Source organism: Microcebus murinus, chromosome 22 (genome assembly GCF_040939455.1).
Source record: "Microcebus murinus isolate Inina chromosome 22, M.murinus_Inina_mat1.0, whole genome shotgun sequence".
Lineage (NCBI taxonomy): Eukaryota > Metazoa > Chordata > Mammalia > Primates > Cheirogaleidae > Microcebus > Microcebus murinus.
In genome coordinates, this window is record NC_134125.1 from 27,519,553 (window position 1) to 27,543,356 (window position 23,804).

General features: G+C 63.1%; 4 non-coding genes and 2 pseudogenes across 4 annotated transcripts; all 6 read left to right on the forward strand.

The window, feature by feature from the left end:
* The first annotated feature begins 253 nt into the window (after positions 1–253).
* On the forward strand, positions 254–372 carry LOC142863581 (5S ribosomal RNA). The gene has a single exon (XR_012914352.1). It is a non-coding gene; the product is annotated as a 5S ribosomal RNA (ribosomal RNA).
* A 3,805-nt stretch (positions 373–4,177) lies between these two features.
* Positions 4,178–4,296, forward strand: LOC142863638 (uncharacterized; annotated as a pseudogene).
* A 3,821-nt stretch (positions 4,297–8,117) lies between these two features.
* LOC142863582 (5S ribosomal RNA) lies at positions 8,118–8,236 on the forward strand. Its single transcript, XR_012914353.1, has one exon. It is a non-coding gene; the product is annotated as a 5S ribosomal RNA (ribosomal RNA).
* Positions 8,237–12,031: 3,795 nt separating this feature from the next.
* LOC142863583 (5S ribosomal RNA) lies at positions 12,032–12,150 on the forward strand. Its single transcript, XR_012914354.1, has one exon. It is a non-coding gene; the product is annotated as a 5S ribosomal RNA (ribosomal RNA).
* Positions 12,151–15,955: 3,805 nt separating this feature from the next.
* On the forward strand, positions 15,956–16,074 carry LOC142863639 (uncharacterized; annotated as a pseudogene).
* Positions 16,075–19,896: 3,822 nt separating this feature from the next.
* On the forward strand, positions 19,897–20,015 carry LOC142863584 (5S ribosomal RNA). The gene has a single exon (XR_012914355.1). It is a non-coding gene; the product is annotated as a 5S ribosomal RNA (ribosomal RNA).
* Positions 20,016–23,804: the final 3,789 nt, after the last annotated feature.

Consider the following 23,804-nt stretch of genomic DNA (forward strand, 5'->3'; position numbering starts at 1 on the left):
GTGGAGGCGCATCTTGTGTGAGTGTGAGTGAGTGTGAGTGTGTGTGTGTGTGTATAGAGAGACAGCCCCCCGCCCCGCCCCGCCCCGCCCCGCCCCGCCCCGCCCATCACCCCCGTCCCTGGGAGCCCGCGGGACCCGGCCGGCGAACTCAACCGGCCCGGCCCGGCGCGGGGCCTGGGGCGGGAGGCGGCGGCGGGGAAGCCCAGAGAGGCTCGGCTTCTTGAGCGGGGCAGGGGCGCCCTCCGCCGCCGCCGTCTAGGGCCACACCACCCTGAACGCCCCCGATCTCGTCTGGTCTCGGAAGCTAAGCGGGGTCGGGCCTGGTTAGTACTTGGATGGGAGACCGCCTGGGAATACCGGGTGCCACAGGCTGCTGCTTTTTTTTTTTTTTTTTTTTTTTTTGCCTCTTGTTCTGTCCCCTTTCTGGGAGCGCGGCGGCGGCCCGGGGTGGGGGTCACCCCCACCCTCAGCGCCCGCCCGCGGTGCCTGGCGCCCCAGCCCGCACCGTGGGGCCTCCTCTTGTCCCAAGCCGCGACACCGCCGCCACGCGGCAGCATGCGTGGCATCTGGACTGTCAGGTCTCAGACCAAAGGTCTGCTCTGTGGGAACCGACACGCTGGAGGAAACCTTGAGAGTCTGAGAGGGGAGGGAGTTCCAGAAGAAGGCCAGGATGTCATTTTGAGGGAGTATGTGACCAGAACTCGTCCCGTTGCTTTTGGGGTTCTATGGGCTACACGCAGGAATCTTTGGTGGTGGCACCTGATGTTGGGGGATCCGGAGTCACACCCAGACCTGCTCCACAGGCCTCCTTTTACTTTTCTCTTCGGATTCATGATTTTTAAAAAGTGTCTCTTACCTCTATGATTGCATTTTCTTTTCTCTCTCTTTTCAAGCAGATGATGGGAGTACAAGTATTCAGGTGACATGTGTTGCCCGTGCCCCCCTCCCCCCTGTGTTCTTTTTTTTTTTTTTTTTTTTTTTTTTTGAGACAGAGTCTCGTTTTGCTGCCCAGGCTAGAGTGAGTGCCATGGCGTCAGCCTAGCTCACGGCAACCTCAATCTCCGGGCTCAAGCAATCCTGCTGCCTCAGCCTCCCGAGTAGTTGGGACTACAGGCATGCACCACCACGCCCGGCTGTGTTTTTCTATATATATTAGTTGGCCAATTAATTTCTTTCTATTTTTAGTAGAGACGGGGGTCTCGCTCTTGCTCAGGCTGGTTTCGAACTCCTGACCTGGAGCAATCCGCCCGCCTCGGCCTCCCAGAGAGCTAGGATTACAGGCGTGAGCCACCGCGCCCGGCCCCCCCTGTGTTCTTATTCATATACCTCTCATGTTGTTGCAGCGTATTGTGGGGGTACCAATGTTAAGGTCGGGTGCCTTGCCCTCTCCAAGCCTCCCCCCTCGGGTCAGAGCTTCAAGTGCGCCCATCCCCCAGTCGGTGCGCACCCACCCCATGCCTAATGGATGTGTATGCCCCTCCCCTCCCCCCACCCGCCCGACACCCACCCGATGAAGGTGATTCCTCTCTGTCCACTTAGGCGTCCATCCGTTCGTACCAATTTGCTGGTGAGCGCGCTCACGTGGTGCTCGTGTGTCCATTCTTGGGATACCTGGCTTACTGGAACGGGTTCCAGCTCTGGCCAGGAGAACACGAGAGGCGCCCTCTCACCGCTGCTCCTCACAGCCGAATGGCACTCCGTGGTGTCCACGCGCCACATTTTATTAATGCACTCCTGGATGGATGGGCACTCGGGTCGCTTCCACGTCTTTGCGATTGTGAATTGTGCCCTAACTGTCACCCTAACCCTTACCCAGCCCGTCTCCTCTGCCCCTGCCTGACGCGCTCCTCCCCGGCCAGGCCCGTCACTGTCCTGGGCCCCCGCCTGACCGGCTCCTCCCCGCCCGGCCTGTCACCGTCCTCTGCCCCTGCCTGACATGCTCCTTCCCGCCCGGCCTCTCACCGTCCTCGGCCCCTGCCTGACCGGCTCCTCCGTCGCCTGGGCCTTCCAAGGGCTTGGTGTGGACGCTGCTTCCAGGAAGCCCTCCAGAAACCCGGCAGCAGGGTGGCCGCAGCAGTCTCCAGCAGCCGTCCCTAAGTCGCGTGAGTGCGGGGGACGTGCCCCCGCTGTGCCGCGGGGGCCCAGCCTGGTGTCTTCCCTGAGGCCCTGCGGCTGCCGGCTGGGCTGCCGCTCCCCGCAAGGGGAGAGCCGCGGAGGTGGGGACCGCCTCCTGATGGGGACGTACACGCAGCTCTCCAAGTCGGATTCCGGGGCTCTCTGTCCTGCCCGAAGGCCCAGCTGGCCTGCGGGTCCTTAGAGTGGCAAAAACCTCCGAAAACTGAGACTGAGGGTCCGGTGGGTGTCTGCACTTTTGTGCTGGGCACCCCAGGGAGGCCCGGGGGCTGGCTGGACAACGTGGTCTGCTGGGCTGGGGGGTTGGAGGAGCAACTGATGCCCTTTGCACTTTGGGTAGCAAGAGTCTGAGGTGTCTCTGAGCCCTGTGCCCTGTGGGGGGGGGGCGGGGGGGAGGAGGAGGAGGAGGAGGAGGAGGAGGTGGGAAGGGCCGGGGCCTGCAGTCCTGTTCCCGGGGTGGCACGGCAAGTGGCTTCTTCCACAGGCTGCTTGGCCTGGGCTCCCTGCACCTGGGCCTTTGGAGGACCGGCCCTGTGCTTGCCAACACTTCCTGCAGGGACCCAGAGCTGGGAGGTGGCATCTCTCAGCCCTGGGTCGGGCAGAGCCCCAGCGGGCCATGCCCACAATCTCTCTCAGCACCGGTCCCCCAGAAGGCTCCTTTGGGACCAGGATTCTCTTGCGGTGACTCTTTAAGGTCTGGCCCCTGGATGGAGGGGCACCAGGAGTAGAGGAGCAGGAAGGGGAAGGGGGTGGCCATGCGAGGGGACACTTTGAGGCCAAGTCCCAGCTTCAGCCTGATCCTCCTGGGAACCCCGCTCTGAGACAAGGAGCCGGGCTTCCCATTCCCACAGCAGCCAGTCGTGGGCTGAGGACACCTGGGGCGTTGGGAACTCCCTGGCTTCTCCTTGGTTTAACATCTGGAGCTGCTTGTGAATCGCGCCGCCACACACACCCGAGCGCAGGTGTCTTCCGCACAGACTGCGGGCCTCGCTCTTCTGAATGCCGCTAGCTCGCCACCCACCCACGGGTGAACCCGGTCAGGGTGCTTTCTCTAAGGGGCAGACTCTTTTCCGGGCGGGCTACCGGTGTCTCTGTTTGCTCGTTTCTTTCTTCCATTTCGGGAAAGTCTTCCTTGCTGGGTGTGGAAATCTCCTATGCCTTCCCTCGCCTATTCTGTCAGCTTTAAAATTCTCTTTCAGTTGCCACCCTCACAGATGGATTAGGAAACTCTTTCCGGTGCACTCATTAGTGAAATGACCTCCAGGAAGCTGGAATCCAATATCTAATGGCCGATTTTTAGCGAGTCCACACGCCAGGGTGGTCGGGGTCCAATGCAGCCCCGGCCAGGCCCAGGCCCCTTGGACTGGGCCACAGGAGGACACGGAGGAGGGTCCCGGCCCCCACGAAGCGGTGCCGGCAGTTCTCCACGGGCTTGGGCGTTTTCCAGAGGTAGGAGATGGAGGGGACTGATTTCTTCAGCGCCCCCCAAACCAGGCCACCCCACCCCACCCATGGGACACATCCCCAGAGAGAGACGCCCCATACACTGGCTGTGCCCCAGCCCTGGCCCGGGGGAATAGGCGGCAGCCCACCCACAGGGCGAGGGGGGGGGCGCAGCTGAAAGGGGTTGTGGGGGAGGGCGGCCCCTGGCTGGGGTCAAAGGGCGAGCGTCCCGCGCGTGCGCAGTCAGCGGCAGGCAGCGACGCGCTGGGGGTGGGCAGCGGGTAGGTGAAGGAGGCCGGGCGAGGAGACGAGGGGGGCTGGGAGGGCTCCACCTTGGCGAGTCCAGCCGTGGAGGCGCATCTTGTGTGAGTGTGAGTGAGTGTGAGTGTGTGTGTGTGTGTATAGAGAGACAGCCCCCCGCCCCGCCCCGCCCCGCCCCGCCCCGCCCCGCCCATCACCCCCGTCCCTGGGAGCCCGCGGGACCCGGCCGGCGAACTCAACCGGCCCGGCCCGGCGCGGGGCCTGGGGCGGGAGGCGGCGGCGGGGAAGCCCAGAGAGGCTCGGCTTCTTGAGCGGGGCAGGGGCGCCCTCCGCCGCCGCCGTCTAGGGCCACACCACCCTGAACGCCCCCGATCTCGTCTGGTCTCGGAAGCTAAGCGGGGTCGGGCCTGGTTAGTACTTGGATGGGAGACCGCCTGGGAGTACCGGGTGCCACAGGCTGCTGCTTTTTTTTTTTTTTTTTTTTTTTTTGCCTCTTGTTCTGTCCCCTTTCTGGGAGCGCGGCGGCGGCCCGGGGTGGGGGTCACCCCCACCCTCAGCGCCCGCCCGCGGTGCCTGGCGCCCCAGCCCGCACCGTGGGGCCTCCTCTTGTCCCAAGCCGCGACACCGCCGCCACGCGGCAGCATGCGTGGCATCTGGACTGTCAGGTCTCAGACCAAAGGTCTGCTCTGTGGGAACCGACACGCTGGAGGAAACCTTGAGAGTCTGAGAGGGGAGGGAGTTCCAGAAGAAGGCCAGGATGTCATTTTGAGGGAGTATGTGACCAGAACTCGTCCCGTTGCTTTTGGGGTTCTATGGGCTACACGCAGGAATCTTTGGTGGTGGCACCTGATGTTGGGGGATCCGGAGTCACACCCAGACCTGCTCCACAGGCCTCCTTTTACTTTTCTCTTCGGATTCATGATTTTTAAAAAGTGTCTCTTACCTCTATGATTGCATTTTCTTTTCTCTCTCTTTTCAAGCAGATGATGGGAGTACAAGTATTCAGGTGACATGTGTTGCCCGTGCCCCCCTCCCCCCTGTGTTCTTTTTTTTTTTTTTTTTTTTTTTTTTTTGAGACAGAGTCTCGTTTTGCTGCCCAGGCTAGAGTGAGTGCCATGGCGTCAGCCTAGCTCACGGCAACCTCAATCTCCGGGCTCAAGCAATCCTGCTGCCTCAGCCTCCCGAGTAGTTGGGACTACAGGCATGCACCACCACGCCCGGCTGTGTTTTTCTATATATATTAGTTGGCCAATTAATTTCTTTCTATTTTTAGTAGAGACGGGGGTCTCGCTCTTGCTCAGGCTGGTTTCGAACTCCTGACCTGGAGCAATCCGCCCGCCTCGGCCTCCCAGAGAGCTAGGATTACAGGCGTGAGCCACCGCGCCCGGCCCCCCCTGTGTTCTTATTCATATACCTCTCATGTTGTTGCAGCGTATTGTGGGGGTACCAATGTTAAGGTCGGGTGCCTTGCCCTCTCCAAGCCTCCCCCCTCGGGTCAGAGCTTCAAGTGCGCCCATCCCCCAGTCGGTGCGCACCCACCCCATGCCTAATGGATGTGTATGCCCCTCCCCTCCCCCCACCCGCCCGACACCCACCCGATGAAGGTGATTCCTCTCTGTCCACTTAGGCGTCCATCCGTTCGTACCAATTTGCTGGTGAGCGCGCTCACGTGGTGCTCGTGTGTCCATTCTTGGGATACCTGGCTTACTGGAACGGGTTCCAGCTCTGGCCAGGAGAACACGAGAGGCGCCCTCTCACCGCTGCTCCTCACAGCCGAATGGCACTCCGTGGTGTCCACGCGCCACATTTTATTAATGCACTCCTGGATGGATGGGCACTCGGGTCGCTTCCACGTCTTTGCGATTGTGAATTGTGCCCTAACTGTCACCCTAACCCTTACCCAGCCCGTCTCCTCTGCCCCTGCCTGACGCGCTCCTCCCCGGCCAGGCCCGTCACTGTCCTGGGCCCCCGCCTGACCGGCTCCTCCCCGCCCGGCCTGTCACCGTCCTCTGCCCCTGCCTGACATGCTCCTTCCCGCCCGGCCTCTCACCGTCCTCGGCCCCTGCCTGACCGGCTCCTCCGTCGCCTGGGCCTTCCAAGGGCTTGGTGTGGACGCTGCTTCCAGGAAGCCCTCCAGAAACCCGGCAGCAGGGTGGCCGCAGCAGTCTCCAGCAGCCGTCCCTAAGTCGCGTGAGTGCGGGGGACGTGCCCCCGCTGTGCCGCGGGGGCCCAGCCTGGTGTCTTCCCTGAGGCCCTGCGGCTGCCGGCTGGGCTGCCGCTCCCCGCAAGGGGAGAGCCGCGGAGGTGGGGACCGCCTCCTGATGGGGACGTACACGCAGCTCTCCAAGTCGGATTCCGGGGCTCTCTGTCCTGCCCGAAGGCCCAGCTGGCCTGCGGGTCCTTAGAGTGGCAAAAACCTCCGAAAACTGAGACTGAGGGTCCGGTGGGTGTCTGCACTTTTGTGCTGGGCACCCCAGGGAGGCCCGGGGGCTGGCTGGACAACGTGGTCTGCTGGGCTGGGGGGTTGGAGGAGCAACTGATGCCCTTTGCACTTTGGGTAGCAAGAGTCTGAGGTGTCTCTGAGCCCTGTGCCCTGTGGGGGGGGGGCGGGGGGGAGGAGGAGGAGGAGGAGGAGGAGGAGGTGGGAAGGGCCGGGGCCTGCAGTCCTGTTCCCGGGGTGGCACGGCAAGTGGCTTCTTCCACAGGCTGCTTGGCCTGGGCTCCCTGCACCTGGGCCTTTGGAGGACCGGCCCTGTGCTTGCCAACACTTCCTGCAGGGACCCAGAGCTGGGAGGTGGCATCTCTCAGCCCTGGGTCGGGCAGAGCCCCAGCGGGCCATGCCCACAATCTCTCTCAGCACCGGTCCCCCAGAAGGCTCCTTTGGGACCAGGATTCTCTTGCGGTGACTCTTTAAGGTCTGGCCCCTGGATGGAGGGGCACCAGGAGTAGAGGAGCAGGAAGGGGAAGGGGGTGGCCATGCGAGGGGACACTTTGAGGCCAAGTCCCAGCTTCAGCCTGATCCTCCTGGGAACCCCGCTCTGAGACAAGGAGCCGGGCTTCCCATTCCCACAGCAGCCAGTCGTGGGCTGAGGACACCTGGGGCGTTGGGAACTCCCTGGCTTCTCCTTGGTTTAACATCTGGAGCTGCTTGTGAATCGCGCCGCCACACACACCCGAGCGCAGGTGTCTTCCGCACAGACTGCGGGCCTCGCTCTTCTGAATGCCGCTAGCTCGCCACCCACCCACGGGTGAACCCGGTCAGGGTGCTTTCTCTAAGGGGCAGACTCTTTTCCGGGCGGGCTACCGGTGTCTCTGTTTGCTCGTTTCTTTCTTCCATTTCGGGAAAGTCTTCCTTGCTGGGTGTGGAAATCTCCTATGCCTTCCCTCGCCTATTCTGTCAGCTTTAAAATTCTCTTTCAGTTGCCACCCTCACAGATGGATTAGGAAACTCTTTCCGGTGCACTCATTAGTGAAATGACCTCCAGGAAGCTGGAATCCAATATCTAATGGCCGATTTTTAGCGAGTCCACACGCCAGGGTGGTCGGGGTCCAATGCAGCCCCGGCCAGGCCCAGGCCCCTTGGACTGGGCCACAGGAGGACACGGAGGAGGGTCCCGGCCCCCACGAAGCGGTGCCGGCAGTTCTCCACGGGCTTGGGCGTTTTCCAGAGGTAGGAGATGGAGGGGACTGATTTCTTCAGCGCCCCCCAAACCAGGCCACCCCACCCCACCCATGGGACACATCCCCAGAGAGAGACGCCCCATACACTGGCTGTGCCCCAGCCCTGGCCCGGGGGAATAGGCGGCAGCCCACCCACAGGGCGAGGGGGGGGCGCAGCTGAAAGGGGTTGTGGGGGAGGGCGGCCCCTGGCTGGGGTCAAAGGGCGAGCGTCCCGCGCGTGCGCAGTCAGCGGCAGGCAGCGACGCGCTGGGGGTGGGCAGCGCTGGGGGTGGGCAGCGGGTAGGTGAAGGAGGCCGGGCGAGGAGACGAGGGGGGCTGGGAGGGCTCCACCTTGGCGAGTCCAGCCGTGGAGGCGCATCTTGTGTGAGTGTGAGTGAGTGTGAGTGTGTGTGTGTGTGTATAGAGAGACAGCCCCCCGCCCCGCCCCGCCCCGCCCCGCCCCGCCCCGCCCATCACCCCCGTCCCTGGGAGCCCGCGGGACCCGGCCGGCGAACTCAACCGGCCCGGCCCGGCGCGGGGCCTGGGGCGGGAGGCGGCGGCGGGGAAGCCCAGAGAGGCTCGGCTTCTTGAGCGGGGCAGGGGCGCCCTCCGCCGCCGCCGTCTAGGGCCACACCACCCTGAACGCCCCCGATCTCGTCTGGTCTCGGAAGCTAAGCGGGGTCGGGCCTGGTTAGTACTTGGATGGGAGACCGCCTGGGAATACCGGGTGCCACAGGCTGCTGCTTTTTTTTTTTTTTTTTTTTTTTTGCCTCTTGTTCTGTCCCCTTTCTGGGAGCGCGGCGGCGGCCCGGGGTGGGGGTCACCCCCACCCTCAGCGCCCGCCCGCGGTGCCTGGCGCCCCAGCCCGCACCGTGGGGCCTCCTCTTGTCCCAAGCCGCGACACCGCCGCCACGCGGCAGCATGCGTGGCATCTGGACTGTCAGGTCTCAGACCAAAGGTCTGCTCTGTGGGAACCGACACGCTGGAGGAAACCTTGAGAGTCTGAGAGGGGAGGGAGTTCCAGAAGAAGGCCAGGATGTCATTTTGAGGGAGTATGTGACCAGAACTCGTCCCGTTGCTTTTGGGGTTCTATGGGCTACACGCAGGAATCTTTGGTGGTGGCACCTGATGTTGGGGGATCCGGAGTCACACCCAGACCTGCTCCACAGGCCTCCTTTTACTTTTCTCTTCGGATTCATGATTTTTAAAAAGTGTCTCTTACCTCTATGATTGCATTTTCTTTTCTCTCTCTTTTCAAGCAGATGATGGGAGTACAAGTATTCAGGTGACATGTGTTGCCCGTGCCCCCCTCCCCCCTGTGTTCTTTTTTTTTTTTTTTTTTTTTTTTTGAGACAGAGTCTCGTTTTGCTGCCCAGGCTAGAGTGAGTGCCATGGCGTCAGCCTAGCTCACGGCAACCTCAATCTCCGGGCTCAAGCAATCCTGCTGCCTCAGCCTCCCGAGTAGTTGGGACTACAGGCATGCACCACCACGCCCGGCTGTGTTTTTCTATATATATTAGTTGGCCAATTAATTTCTTTCTATTTTTAGTAGAGACGGGGGTCTCGCTCTTGCTCAGGCTGGTTTCGAACTCCTGACCTGGAGCAATCCGCCCGCCTCGGCCTCCCAGAGAGCTAGGATTACAGGCGTGAGCCACCGCGCCCGGCCCCCCCTGTGTTCTTATTCATATACCTCTCATGTTGTTGCAGCGTATTGTGGGGGTACCAATGTTAAGGTCGGGTGCCTTGCCCTCTCCAAGCCTCCCACCTCGGGTCAGAGCTTCAAGTGCGCCCATCCCCCAGTCGGTGCGCACCCACCCCATGCCTAATGGATGTGTATGCCCCTCCCCTCCCCCCACCCGCCCGACACCCACCCGATGAAGGTGATTCCTCTCTGTCCACTTAGGCGTCCATCCGTTCGTACCAATTTGCTGGTGAGCGCGCTCACGTGGTGCTCGTGTGTCCATTCTTGGGATACCTGGCTTACTGGAACGGGTTCCAGCTCTGGCCAGGAGAACACGAGAGGCGCCCTCTCACCGCTGCTCCTCACAGCCGAATGGCACTCCGTGGTGTCCACGCGCCACATTTTATTAATGCACTCCTGGATGGATGGGCACTCGGGTCGCTTCCACGTCTTTGCGATTGTGAATTGTGCCCTAACTGTCACCCTAACCCTTACCCAGCCCGTCTCCTCTGCCCCTGCCTGACGCGCTCCTCCCCGGCCAGGCCCGTCACTGTCCTGGGCCCCCGCCTGACCGGCTCCTCCCCGCCCGGCCTGTCACCGTCCTCTGCCCCTGCCTGACATGCTCCTTCCCGCCCGGCCTCTCACCGTCCTCGGCCCCTGCCTGACCGGCTCCTCCGTCGCCTGGGCCTTCCAAGGGCTTGGTGTGGACGCTGCTTCCAGGAAGCCCTCCAGAAACCCGGCAGCAGGGTGGCCGCAGCAGTCTCCAGCAGCCGTCCCTAAGTCGCGTGAGTGCGGGGGACGTGCCCCCGCTGTGCCGCGGGGGCCCAGCCTGGTGTCTTCCCTGAGGCCCTGCGGCTGCCGGCTGGGCTGCCGCTCCCCGCAAGGGGAGAGCCGCGGAGGTGGGGACCGCCTCCTGATGGGGACGTACACGCAGCTCTCCAAGTCGGATTCCGGGGCTCTCTGTCCTGCCCGAAGGCCCAGCCGGCCTGCGGGTCCTTAGAGTGGCAAAAACCTCCGAAAACTGAGACTGAGGGTCCGGTGGGTGTCTGCACTTTTGTGCTGGGCACCCCAGGGAGGCCCGGGGGCTGGCTGGACAACGTGGTCTGCTGGGCTGGGGGGTTGGAGGAGCAACTGATGCCCTTTGCACTTTGGGTAGCAAGAGTCTGAGGTGTCTCTGAGCCCTGTGCCCTGTGGGGGGGGGGCGGGGGGGAGGAGGAGGAGGAGGAGGAGGTGGGAAGGGCCGGGGCCTGCAGTCCTGTTCCCGGGGTGGCACGGCAAGTGGCTTCTTCCACAGGCTGCTTGGCCTGGGCTCCCTGCACCTGGGCCTTTGGAGGACCGGCCCTGTGCTTGCCAACACTTCCTGCAGGGACCCAGAGCTGGGAGGTGGCATCTCTCAGCCCTGGGTCGGGCAGAGCCCCAGCGGGCCATGCCCACAACCTCTCTCAGCACCGGTCCCCCAGAAGGCTCCTTTGGGACCAGGATTCTCTTGCGGTGACTCTTTAAGGTCTGGCCCCTGGATGGAGGGGCACCAGGATAGAGGAGCAGGAAGGGGAAGGGGGTGGCCATGCGAGGGGACACTTTGAGGCCAAGTCCCAGCTTCAGCCTGATCCTCCTGGGAACCCCGCTCTGAGACAAGGAGCCGGGCTTCCCATTCCCACAGCAGCCAGTCGTGGGCTGAGGACACCTGGGGCGTTGGGAACTCCCTGGCTTCTCCTTGGTTTAACATCTGGAGCTGCTTGTGAATCGCGCCGCCACACACACCCGAGCGCAGGTGTCTTCCGCACAGACTGCGGGCCTCGCTCTTCTGAATGCCGCTAGCTCGCCACCCACCCACGGGTGAACCCGGTCAGGGTGCTTTCTCTAAGGGGCAGACTCTTTTCCGGGCGGGCTACCGGTGTCTCTGTTTGCTCGTTTCTTTCTTCCATTTCGGGAAAGTCTTCCTTGCTGGGTGTGGAAATCTCCTATGCCTTCCCTCGCCTATTCTGTCAGCTTTAAAATTCTCTTTCAGTTGCCACCCTCACAGATGGATTAGGAAACTCTTTCCGGTGCACTCATTAGTGAAATGACCTCCAGGAAGCTGGAATCCAATATCTAATGGCCGATTTTTAGCGAGTCCACACGCCAGGGTGGTCGGGGTCCAATGCAGCCCCGGCCAGGCCCAGGCCCCTTGGACTGGGCCACAGGAGGACACGGAGGAGGGTCCCGGCCCCCACGAAGCGGTGCCGGCAGTTCTCCACGGGCTTGGGCGTTTTCCAGAGGTAGGAGATGGAGGGGACTGATTTCTTCAGCGCCCCCCAAACCAGGCCACCCCACCCCACCCATGGGACACATCCCCAGAGAGAGACGCCCCATACACTGGCTGTGCCCCAGCCCTGGCCCGGGGGAATAGGCGGCAGCCCACCCACAGGGCGAGGGGGGGGGCGCAGCTGAAAGGGGTTGTGGGGGAGGGCGGCCCCTGGCTGGGGTCAAAGGGCGAGCGTCCCGCGCGTGCGCAGTCAGCGGCAGGCAGCGACGCGCTGGGGGTGGGCAGCGGGTAGGTGAAGGAGGCCGGGCGAGGAGACGAGGGGGGCTGGGAGGGCTCCACCTTGGCGAGTCCAGCCGTGGAGGCGCATCTTGTGTGAGTGTGAGTGAGTGTGAGTGTGTGTGTGTGTGTATAGAGAGACAGCCCCCCGCCCCGCCCCGCCCCGCCCCGCCCCGCCCCGCCCATCACCCCCGTCCCTGGGAGCCCGCGGGACCCGGCCGGCGAACTCAACCGGCCCGGCCCGGCGCGGGGCCTGGGGCGGGAGGCGGCGGCGGGGAAGCCCAGAGAGGCTCGGCTTCTTGAGCGGGGCAGGGGCGCCCTCCGCCGCCGCCGTCTAGGGCCACACCACCCTGAACGCCCCCGATCTCGTCTGGTCTCGGAAGCTAAGCGGGGTCGGGCCTGGTTAGTACTTGGATGGGAGACCGCCTGGGAATACCGGGTGCCACAGGCTGCTGCTTTTTTTTTTTTTTTTTTTTTTTTTGCCTCTTGTTCTGTCCCCTTTCTGGGAGCGCGGCGGCGGCCCGGGGTGGGGGTCACCCCCACCCTCAGCGCCCGCCCGCGGTGCCTGGCGCCCCAGCCCGCACCGTGGGGCCTCCTCTTGTCCCAAGCCGCGACACCGCCGCCACGCGGCAGCATGCGTGGCATCTGGACTGTCAGGTCTCAGACCAAAGGTCTGCTCTGTGGGAACCGACACGCTGGAGGAAACCTTGAGAGTCTGAGAGGGGAGGGAGTTCCAGAAGAAGGCCAGGATGTCATTTTGAGGGAGTATGTGACCAGAACTCGTCCCGTTGCTTTTGGGGTTCTATGGGCTACACGCAGGAATCTTTGGTGGTGGCACCTGATGTTGGGGGATCCGGAGTCACACCCAGACCTGCTCCACAGGCCTCCTTTTACTTTTCTCTTCGGATTCATGATTTTTAAAAAGTGTCTCTTACCTCTATGATTGCATTTTCTTTTCTCTCTCTTTTCAAGCAGATGATGGGAGTACAAGTATTCAGGTGACATGTGTTGCCCGTGCCCCCCTCCCCCCTGTGTTCTTTTTTTTTTTTTTTTTTTTTTTTTTTGAGACAGAGTCTCGTTTTGCTGCCCAGGCTAGAGTGAGTGCCATGGCGTCAGCCTAGCTCACGGCAACCTCAATCTCCGGGCTCAAGCAATCCTGCTGCCTCAGCCTCCCGAGTAGTTGGGACTACAGGCATGCACCACCACGCCCGGCTGTGTTTTTCTATATATATTAGTTGGCCAATTAATTTCTTTCTATTTTTAGTAGAGACGGGGGTCTCGCTCTTGCTCAGGCTGGTTTCGAACTCCTGACCTGGAGCAATCCGCCCGCCTCGGCCTCCCAGAGAGCTAGGATTACAGGCGTGAGCCACCGCGCCCGGCCCCCCCTGTGTTCTTATTCATATACCTCTCATGTTGTTGCAGCGTATTGTGGGGGTACCAATGTTAAGGTCGGGTGCCTTGCCCTCTCCAAGCCTCCCCCCTCGGGTCAGAGCTTCAAGTGCGCCCATCCCCCAGTCGGTGCGCACCCACCCCATGCCTAATGGATGTGTATGCCCCTCCCCTCCCCCCACCCGCCCGACACCCACCCGATGAAGGTGATTCCTCTCTGTCCACTTAGGCGTCCATCCGTTCGTACCAATTTGCTGGTGAGCGCGCTCACGTGGTGCTCGTGTGTCCATTCTTGGGATACCTGGCTTACTGGAACGGGTTCCAGCTCTGGCCAGGAGAACACGAGAGGCGCCCTCTCACCGCTGCTCCTCACAGCCGAATGGCACTCCGTGGTGTCCACGCGCCACATTTTATTAATGCACTCCTGGATGGATGGGCACTCGGGTCGCTTCCACGTCTTTGCGATTGTGAATTGTGCCCTAACTGTCACCCTAACCCTTACCCAGCCCGTCTCCTCTGCCCCTGCCTGACGCGCTCCTCCCCGGCCAGGCCCGTCACTGTCCTGGGCCCCCGCCTGACCGGCTCCTCCCCGCCCGGCCTGTCACCGTCCTCTGCCCCTGCCTGACATGCTCCTTCCCGCCCGGCCTCTCACCGTCCTCGGCCCCTGCCTGACCGGCTCCTCCGTCGCCTGGGCCTTCCAAGGGCTTGGTGTGGACGCTGCTTCCAGGAAGCCCTCCAGAAACCCGGCAGCAGGGTGGCCGCAGCAGTCTCCAGCAGCCGTCCCTAAGTCGCGTGAGTGCGGGGGACGTGCCCCCGCTGTGCCGCGGGGGCCCAGCCTGGTGTCTTCCCTGAGGCCCTGCGGCTGCCGGCTGGGCTGCCGCTCCCCGCAAGGGGAGAGCCGCGGAGGTGGGGACCGCCTCCTGATGGGGACGTACACGCAGCTCTCCAAGTCGGATTCCGGGGCTCTCTGTCCTGCCCGAAGGCCCAGCTGGCCTGCGGGTCCTTAGAGTGGCAAAAACCTCCGAAAACTGAGACTGAGGGTCCGGTGGGTGTCTGCACTTTTGTGCTGGGCACCCCAGGGAGGCCCGGGGGCTGGCTGGACAACGTGGTCTGCTGGGCTGGGGGGTTGGAGGAGCAACTGATGCCCTTTGCACTTTGGGTAGCAAGAGTCTGAGGTGTCTCTGAGCCCTGTGCCCTGTGGGGGGGGGGCGGGGGGGAGGAGGAGGAGGAGGAGGAGGAGGAGGTGGGAAGGGCCGGGGCCTGCAGTCCTGTTCCCGGGGTGGCACGGCAAGTGGCTTCTTCCACAGGCTGCTTGGCCTGGGCTCCCTGCACCTGGGCCTTTGGAGGACCGGCCCTGTGCTTGCCAACACTTCCTGCAGGGACCCAGAGCTGGGAGGTGGCATCTCTCAGCCCTGGGTCGGGCAGAGCCCCAGCGGGCCATGCCCACAATCTCTCTCAGCACCGGTCCCCCAGAAGGCTCCTTTGGGACCAGGATTCTCTTGCGGTGACTCTTTAAGGTCTGGCCCCTGGATGGAGGGGCACCAGGAGTAGAGGAGCAGGAAGGGGAAGGGGGTGGCCATGCGAGGGGACACTTTGAGGCCAAGTCCCAGCTTCAGCCTGATCCTCCTGGGAACCCCGCTCTGAGACAAGGAGCCGGGCTTCCCATTCCCACAGCAGCCAGTCGTGGGCTGAGGACACCTGGGGCGTTGGGAACTCCCTGGCTTCTCCTTGGTTTAACATCTGGAGCTGCTTGTGAATCGCGCCGCCACACACACCCGAGCGCAGGTGTCTTCCGCACAGACTGCGGGCCTCGCTCTTCTGAATGCCGCTAGCTCGCCACCCACCCACGGGTGAACCCGGTCAGGGTGCTTTCTCTAAGGGGCAGACTCTTTTCCGGGCGGGCTACCGGTGTCTCTGTTTGCTCGTTTCTTTCTTCCATTTCGGGAAAGTCTTCCTTGCTGGGTGTGGAAATCTCCTATGCCTTCCCTCGCCTATTCTGTCAGCTTTAAAATTCTCTTTCAGTTGCCACCCTCACAGATGGATTAGGAAACTCTTTCCGGTGCACTCATTAGTGAAATGACCTCCAGGAAGCTGGAATCCAATATCTAATGGCCGATTTTTAGCGAGTCCACACGCCAGGGTGGTCGGGGTCCAATGCAGCCCCGGCCAGGCCCAGGCCCCTTGGACTGGGCCACAGGAGGACACGGAGGAGGGTCCCGGCCCCCACGAAGCGGTGCCGGCAGTTCTCCACGGGCTTGGGCGTTTTCCAGAGGTAGGAGATGGAGGGGACTGATTTCTTCAGCGCCCCCCAAACCAGGCCACCCCACCCCACCCATGGGACACATCCCCAGAGAGAGACGCCCCATACACTGGCTGTGCCCCAGCCCTGGCCCGGGGGAATAGGCGGCAGCCCACCCACAGGGCGAGGGGGGGGGCGCAGCTGAAAGGGGTTGTGGGGGAGGGCGGCCCCTGGCTGGGGTCAAAGGGCGAGCGTCCCGCGCGTGCGCAGTCAGCGGCAGGCAGCGACGCGCTGGGGGTGGGCAGCGGGTAGGTGAAGGAGGCCGGGCGAGGAGACGAGGGGGGCTGGGAGGGCTCCACCTTGGCGAGTCCAGCCGTGGAGGCGCATCTTGTGTGAGTGTGAGTGAGTGTGAGTGTGTGTGTGTGTGTATAGAGAGACAGCCCCCCGCCCCGCCCCGCCCCGCCCCGCCCCGCCCCGCCCATCACCCCCGTCCCTGGGAGCCCGCGGGACCCGGCCGGCGAACTCAACCGGCCCGGCCCGGCGCGGGGCCTGGGGCGGGAGGCGGCGGCGGGGAAGCCCAGAGAGGCTCGGCTTCTTGAGCGGGGCAGGGGCGCCCTCCGCCGCCGCCGTCTAGGGCCACACCACCCTGAACGCCCCCGATCTCGTCTGGTCTCGGAAGCTAAGCGGGGTCGGGCCTGGTTAGTACTTGGATGGGAGACCGCCTGGGAGTACCGGGTGCCACAGGCTGCTGCTTTTTTTTTTTTTTTTTTTTTTTTTGCCTCTTGTTCTGTCCCCTTTCTGGGAGCGCGGCGGCGGCCCGGGGTGGGGGTCACCCCCACCCTCAGCGCCCGCCCGCGGTGCCTGGCGCCCCAGCCCGCACCGTGGGGCCTCCTCTTGTCCCAAGCCGCGACACCGCCGCCACGCGGCAGCATGCGTGGCATCTGGACTGTCAGGTCTCAGACCAAAGGTCTGCTCTGTGGGAACCGACACGCTGGAGGAAACCTTGAGAGTCTGAGAGGGGAGGGAGTTCCAGAAGAAGGCCAGGATGTCATTTTGAGGGAGTATGTGACCAGAACTCGTCCCGTTGCTTTTGGGGTTCTATGGGCTACACGCAGGAATCTTTGGTGGTGGCACCTGATGTTGGGGGATCCGGAGTCACACCCAGACCTGCTCCACAGGCCTCCTTTTACTTTTCTCTTCGGATTCATGATTTTTAAAAAGTGTCTCTTACCTCTATGATTGCATTTTCTTTTCTCTCTCTTTTCAAGCAGATGATGGGAGTACAAGTATTCAGGTGACATGTGTTGCCCGTGCCCCCCTCCCCCCTGTGTTCTTTTTTTTTTTTTTTTTTTTTTTTTTTTGAGACAGAGTCTCGTTTTGCTGCCCAGGCTAGAGTGAGTGCCATGGCGTCAGCCTAGCTCACGGCAACCTCAATCTCCGGGCTCAAGCAATCCTGCTGCCTCAGCCTCCCGAGTAGTTGGGACTACAGGCATGCACCACCACGCCCGGCTGTGTTTTTCTATATATATTAGTTGGCCAATTAATTTCTTTCTATTTTTAGTAGAGACGGGGGTCTCGCTCTTGCTCAGGCTGGTTTCGAACTCCTGACCTGGAGCAATCCGCCCGCCTCGGCCTCCCAGAGAGCTAGGATTACAGGCGTGAGCCACCGCGCCCGGCCCCCCCTGTGTTCTTATTCATATACCTCTCATGTTGTTGCAGCGTATTGTGGGGGTACCAATGTTAAGGTCGGGTGCCTTGCCCTCTCCAAGCCTCCCCCCTCGGGTCAGAGCTTCAAGTGCGCCCATCCCCCAGTCGGTGCGCACCCACCCCATGCCTAATGGATGTGTATGCCCCTCCCCTCCCCCCACCCGCCCGACACCCACCCGATGAAGGTGATTCCTCTCTGTCCACTTAGGCGTCCATCCGTTCGTACCAATTTGCTGGTGAGCGCGCTCACGTGGTGCTCGTGTGTCCATTCTTGGGATACCTGGCTTACTGGAACGGGTTCCAGCTCTGGCCAGGAGAACACGAGAGGCGCCCTCTCACCGCTGCTCCTCACAGCCGAATGGCACTCCGTGGTGTCCACGCGCCACATTTTATTAATGCACTCCTGGATGGATGGGCACTCGGGTCGCTTCCACGTCTTTGCGATTGTGAATTGTGCCCTAACTGTCACCCTAACCCTTACCCAGCCCGTCTCCTCTGCCCCTGCCTGACGCGCTCCTCCCCGGCCAGGCCCGTCACTGTCCTGGGCCCCCGCCTGACCGGCTCCTCCCCGCCCGGCCTGTCACCGTCCTCTGCCCCTGCCTGACATGCTCCTTCCCGCCCGGCCTCTCACCGTCCTCGGCCCCTGCCTGACCGGCTCCTCCGTCGCCTGGGCCTTCCAAGGGCTTGGTGTGGACGCTGCTTCCAGGAAGCCCTCCAGAAACCCGGCAGCAGGGTGGCCGCAGCAGTCTCCAGCAGCCGTCCCTAAGTCGCGTGAGTGCGGGGGACGTGCCCCCGCTGTGCCGCGGGGGCCCAGCCTGGTGTCTTCCCTGAGGCCCTGCGGCTGCCGGCTGGGCTGCCGCTCCCCGCAAGGGGAGAGCCGCGGAGGTGGGGACCGCCTCCTGATGGGGACGTACACGCAGCTCTCCAAGTCGGATTCCGGGGCTCTCTGTCCTGCCCGAAGGCCCAGCTGGCCTGCGGGTCCTTAGAGTGGCAAAAACCTCCGAAAACTGAGACTGAGGGTCCGGTGGGTGTCTGCACTTTTGTGCTGGGCACCCCAGGGAGGCCCGGGGGCTGGCTGGACAACGTGGTCTGCTGGGCTGGGGGGTTGGAGGAGCAACTGATGCCCTTTGCACTTTGGGTAGCAAGAGTCTGAGGTGTCTCTGAGCCCTGTGCCCTGTGGGGGGGGGGCGGGGGGGAGGAGGAGGAGGAGGAGGAGGAGGAGGTGGGAAGGGCCGGGGCCTGCAGTCCTGTTCCCGGGGTGGCACGGCAAGTGGCTTCTTCCACAGGCTGCTTGGCCTGGGCTCCCTGCACCTGGGCCTTTGGAGGACCGGCCCTGTGCTTGCCAACACTTCCTGCAGGGACCCAGAGCTGGGAGGTGGCATCTCTCAGCCCTGGGTCGGGCAGAGCCCCAGCGGGCCATGCCCACAATCTCTCTCAGCACCGGTCCCCCAGAAGGCTCCTTTGGGACCAGGATTCTCTTGCGGTGACTCTTTAAGGTCTGGCCCCTGGATGGAGGGGCACCAGGAGTAGAGGAGCAGGAAGGGGAAGGGGGTGGCCATGCGAGGGGACACTTTGAGGCCAAGTCCCAGCTTCAGCCTGATCCTCCTGGGAACCCCGCTCTGAGACAAGGAGCCGGGCTTCCCATTCCCACAGCAGCCAGTCGTGGGCTGAGGACACCTGGGGCGTTGGGAACTCCCTGGCTTCTCCTTGGTTTAACATCTGGAGCTGCTTGTGAATCGCGCCGCCACACACACCCGAGCGCAGGTGTCTTCCGCACAGACTGCGGGCCTCGCTCTTCTGAATGCCGCTAGCTCGCCACCCACCCACGGGTGAACCCGGTCAGGGTGCTTTCTCTAAGGGGCAGACTCTTTTCCGGGCGGGCTACCGGTGTCTCTGTTTGCTCGTTTCTTTCTTCCATTTCGGGAAAGTCTTCCTTGCTGGGTGTGGAAATCTCCTATGCCTTCCCTCGCCTATTCTGTCAGCTTTAAAATTCTCTTTCAGTTGCCACCCTCACAGATGGATTAGGAAACTCTTTCCGGTGCACTCATTAGTGAAATGACCTCCAGGAAGCTGGAATCCAATATCTAATGGCCGATTTTTAGCGAGTCCACACGCCAGGGTGGTCGGGGTCCAATGCAGCCCCGGCCAGGCCCAGGCCCCTTGGACTGGGCCACAGGAGGACACGGAGGAGGGTCCCGGCCCCCACGAAGCGGTGCCGGCAGTTCTCCACGGGCTTGGGCGTTTTCCAGAGGTAGGAGATGGAGGGGACTGATTTCTTCAGCGCCCCCCAAACCAGGCCACCCCACCCCACCCATGGGACACATCCCCAGAGAGAGACGCCCCATACACTGGCTGTGCCCCAGCCCTGGCCCGGGGGAATAGGCGGCAGCCCACCCACAGGGCGAGGGGGGGGGCGCAGCTGAAAGGGGTTGTGGGGGAGGGCGGCCCCTGGCTGGGGTCAAAGGGCGAGCGTCCCGCGCGTGCGCAGTCAGCGGCAGGCAGCGACGCGCTGGGGGTGGGCAGCGCTGGGGGTGGGCAGCGGGTAGGTGAAGGAGGCCGGGCGAGGAGACGAGGGGGGCTGGGAGGGCTCCACCTTGGCGAGTCCAGCCGTGGAGGCGCATCTTGTGTGAGTGTGAGTGAGTGTGAGTGTGTGTGTGTGTGTATAGAGAGACAGCCCCCCGCCCCGCCCCGCCCCGCCCCGCCCCGCCCCGCCCATCACCCCCGTCCCTGGGAGCCCGCGGGACCCGGCCGGCGAACTCAACCGGCCCGGCCCGGCGCGGGGCCTGGGGCGGGAGGCGGCGGCGGGGAAGCCCAGAGAGGCTCGGCTTCTTGAGCGGGGCAGGGGCGCCCTCCGCCGCCGCCGTCTAGGGCCACACCACCCTGAACGCCCCCGATCTCGTCTGGTCTCGGAAGCTAAGCGGGGTCGGGCCTGGTTAGTACTTGGATGGGAGACCGCCTGGGAATACCGGGTGCCACAGGCTGCTGCTTTTTTTTTTTTTTTTTTTTTTTTGCCTCTTGTTCTGTCCCCTTTCTGGGAGCGCGGCGGCGGCCCGGGGTGGGGGTCACCCCCACCCTCAGCGCCCGCCCGCGGTGCCTGGCGCCCCAGCCCGCACCGTGGGGCCTCCTCTTGTCCCAAGCCGCGACACCGCCGCCACGCGGCAGCATGCGTGGCATCTGGACTGTCAGGTCTCAGACCAAAGGTCTGCTCTGTGGGAACCGACACGCTGGAGGAAACCTTGAGAGTCTGAGAGGGGAGGGAGTTCCAGAAGAAGGCCAGGATGTCATTTTGAGGGAGTATGTGACCAGAACTCGTCCCGTTGCTTTTGGGGTTCTATGGGCTACACGCAGGAATCTTTGGTGGTGGCACCTGATGTTGGGGGATCCGGAGTCACACCCAGACCTGCTCCACAGGCCTCCTTTTACTTTTCTCTTCGGATTCATGATTTTTAAAAAGTGTCTCTTACCTCTATGATTGCATTTTCTTTTCTCTCTCTTTTCAAGCAGATGATGGGAGTACAAGTATTCAGGTGACATGTGTTGCCCGTGCCCCCCTCCCCCCTGTGTTCTTTTTTTTTTTTTTTTTTTTTTTTTGAGACAGAGTCTCGTTTTGCTGCCCAGGCTAGAGTGAGTGCCATGGCGTCAGCCTAGCTCACGGCAACCTCAATCTCCGGGCTCAAGCAATCCTGCTGCCTCAGCCTCCCGAGTAGTTGGGACTACAGGCATGCACCACCACGCCCGGCTGTGTTTTTCTATATATATTAGTTGGCCAATTAATTTCTTTCTATTTTTAGTAGAGACGGGGGTCTCGCTCTTGCTCAGGCTGGTTTCGAACTCCTGACCTGGAGCAATCCGCCCGCCTCGGCCTCCCAGAGAGCTAGGATTACAGGCGTGAGCCACCGCGCCCGGCCCCCCCTGTGTTCTTATTCATATACCTCTCATGTTGTTGCAGCGTATTGTGGGGGTACCAATGTTAAGGTCGGGTGCCTTGCCCTCTCCAAGCCTCCCACCTCGGGTCAGAGCTTCAAGTGCGCCCATCCCCCAGTCGGTGCGCACCCACCCCATGCCTAATGGATGTGTATGCCCCTCCCCTCCCCCCACCCGCCCGACACCCACCCGATGAAGGTGATTCCTCTCTGTCCACTTAGGCGTCCATCCGTTCGTACCAATTTGCTGGTGAGCGCGCTCACGTGGTGCTCGTGTGTCCATTCTTGGGATACCTGGCTTACTGGAACGGGTTCCAGCTCTGGCCAGGAGAACACGAGAGGCGCCCTCTCACCGCTGCTCCTCACAGCCGAATGGCACTCCGTGGTGTCCACGCGCCACATTTTATTAATGCACTCCTGGATGGATGGGCACTCGGGTCGCTTCCACGTCTTTGCGATTGTGAATTGTGCCCTAACTGTCACCCTAACCCTTACCCAGCCCGTCTCCTCTGCCCCTGCCTGACGCGCTCCTCCCCGGCCAGGCCCGTCACTGTCCTGGGCCCCCGCCTGACCGGCTCCTCCCCGCCCGGCCTGTCACCGTCCTCTGCCCCTGCCTGACATGCTCCTTCCCGCCCGGCCTCTCACCGTCCTCGGCCCCTGCCTGACCGGCTCCTCCGTCGCCTGGGCCTTCCAAGGGCTTGGTGTGGACGCTGCTTCCAGGAAGCCCTCCAGAAACCCGGCAGCAGGGTGGCCGCAGCAGTCTCCAGCAGCCGTCCCTAAGTCGCGTGAGTGCGGGGGACGTGCCCCCGCTGTGCCGCGGGGGCCCAGCCTGGTGTCTTCCCTGAGGCCCTGCGGCTGCCGGCTGGGCTGCCGCTCCCCGCAAGGGGAGAGCCGCGGAGGTGGGGACCGCCTCCTGATGGGGACGTACACGCAGCTCTCCAAGTCGGATTCCGGGGCTCTCTGTCCTGCCCGAAGGCCCAGCCGGCCTGCGGGTCCTTAGAGTGGCAAAAACCTCCGAAAACTGAGACTGAGGGTCCGGTGGGTGTCTGCACTTTTGTGCTGGGCACCCCAGGGAGGCCCGGGGGCTGGCTGGACAACGTGGTCTGCTGGGCTGGGGGGTTGGAGGAGCAACTGATGCCCTTTGCACTTTGGGTAGCAAGAGTCTGAGGTGTCTCTGAGCCCTGTGCCCTGTGGGGGGGGGGCGGGGGGGAGGAGGAGGAGGAGGAGGAGGAGGAGGTGGGAAGGGCCGGGGCCTGCAGTCCTGTTCCCGGGGTGGCACGGCAAGTGGCTTCTTCCACAGGCTGCTTGGCCTGGGCTCCCTGCACCTGGGCCTTTGGAGGACCGGCCCTGTGCTTGCCAACACTTCCTGCAGGGACCCAGAGCTGGGAGGTGGCATCTCTCAGCCCTGGGTCGGGCAGAGCCCCAGCGGGCCATGCCCACAATCTCTCTCAGCACCGGTCCCCCAGAAGGCTCCTTTGGGACCAGGATTCTCTTGCGGTGACTCTTTAAGGTCTGGCCCCTGGATGGAGGGGCACCAGGAGTAGAGGAGCAGGAAGGGGAAGGGGGTGGCCATGCGAGGGGACACTTTGAGGCCAAGTCCCAGCTTCAGCCTGATCCTCCTGGGAACCCCGCTCTGAGACAAGGAGCCGGGCTTCCCATTCCCACAGCAGCCAGTCGTGGGCTGAGGACACCTGGGGCGTTGGGAACTCCCTGGCTTCTCCTTGGTTTAACATCTGGAGCTGCTTGTGAATCGCGCCGCCACACACACCCGAGCGCAGGTGTCTTCCGCACAGACTGCGGGCCTCGCTCTTCTGAATGCCGCTAGCTCGCCACCCACCCACGGGTGAACCCGGTCAGGGTGCTTTCTCTAAGGGGCAGACTCTTTTCCGGGCGGGCTACCGGTGTCTCTGTTTGCTCGTTTCTTTCTTCCATTTCGGGAAAGTCTTCCTTGCTGGGTGTGGAAATCTCCTATGCCTTCCCTCGCCTATTCTGTCAGCTTTAAAATTCTCTTTCAGTTGCCACCCTCACAGATGGATTAGGAAACTCTTTCCGGTGCACTCATTAGTGAAATGACCTCCAGGAAGCTGGAATCCAATATCTAATGGCCGATTTTTAGCGAGTCCACACGCCAGGGTGGTCGGGGTCCAATGCAGCCCCGGCCAGGCCCAGGCCCCTTGGACTGGGCCACAGGAGGACACGGAGGAGGGTCCCGGCCCCCACGAAGCGGTGCCGGCAGTTCTCCACGGGCTTGGGCGTTTTCCAGAGGTAGGAGATGGAGGGGACTGATTTCTTCAGCGCCCCCCAAACCAGGCCACCCCACCCCACCCATGGGACACATCCCCAGAGAGAGACGCCCCATACACTGGCTGTGCCCCAGCCCTGGCCCGGGGGAATAGGCGGCAGCCCACCCACAGGGCGAGGGGGGGGGCGCAGCTGAAAGGGGTTGTGGGGGAGGGCGGCCCCTGGCTGGGGTCAAAGGGCGAGCGTCCCGCTCGTGCGCAGTCAGCGGCAGGCAGCGACGCGCTGGGGGTGGGCAGCGGGTAGGTGAAGGAGGCCGGGCGAGGAGACGAGGGGGGCTGGGAGGGCTCCACCTTGGCGAGTCCAGCCGTGGAGGCGCATCTTGTGTGAGTGTGAGTGAGTGTGAGTGTGTGTGTGTGTGTATAGAGAGACAGCCCCCCGCCCCGCCCCGCCCCGCCCCGCCCCGCCCCGCCCATCACCCCCGTCCCTGGGAGCCCGCGGGACCCGGCCGGCGAACTCAACCGGCCCGGCCCGGCGCGGGGCCTGGGGCGGGAGGCGGCGGCGGGGAAGCCCAGAGAGGCTCGGCTTCTTGAGCGGGGCAGGGGCGCC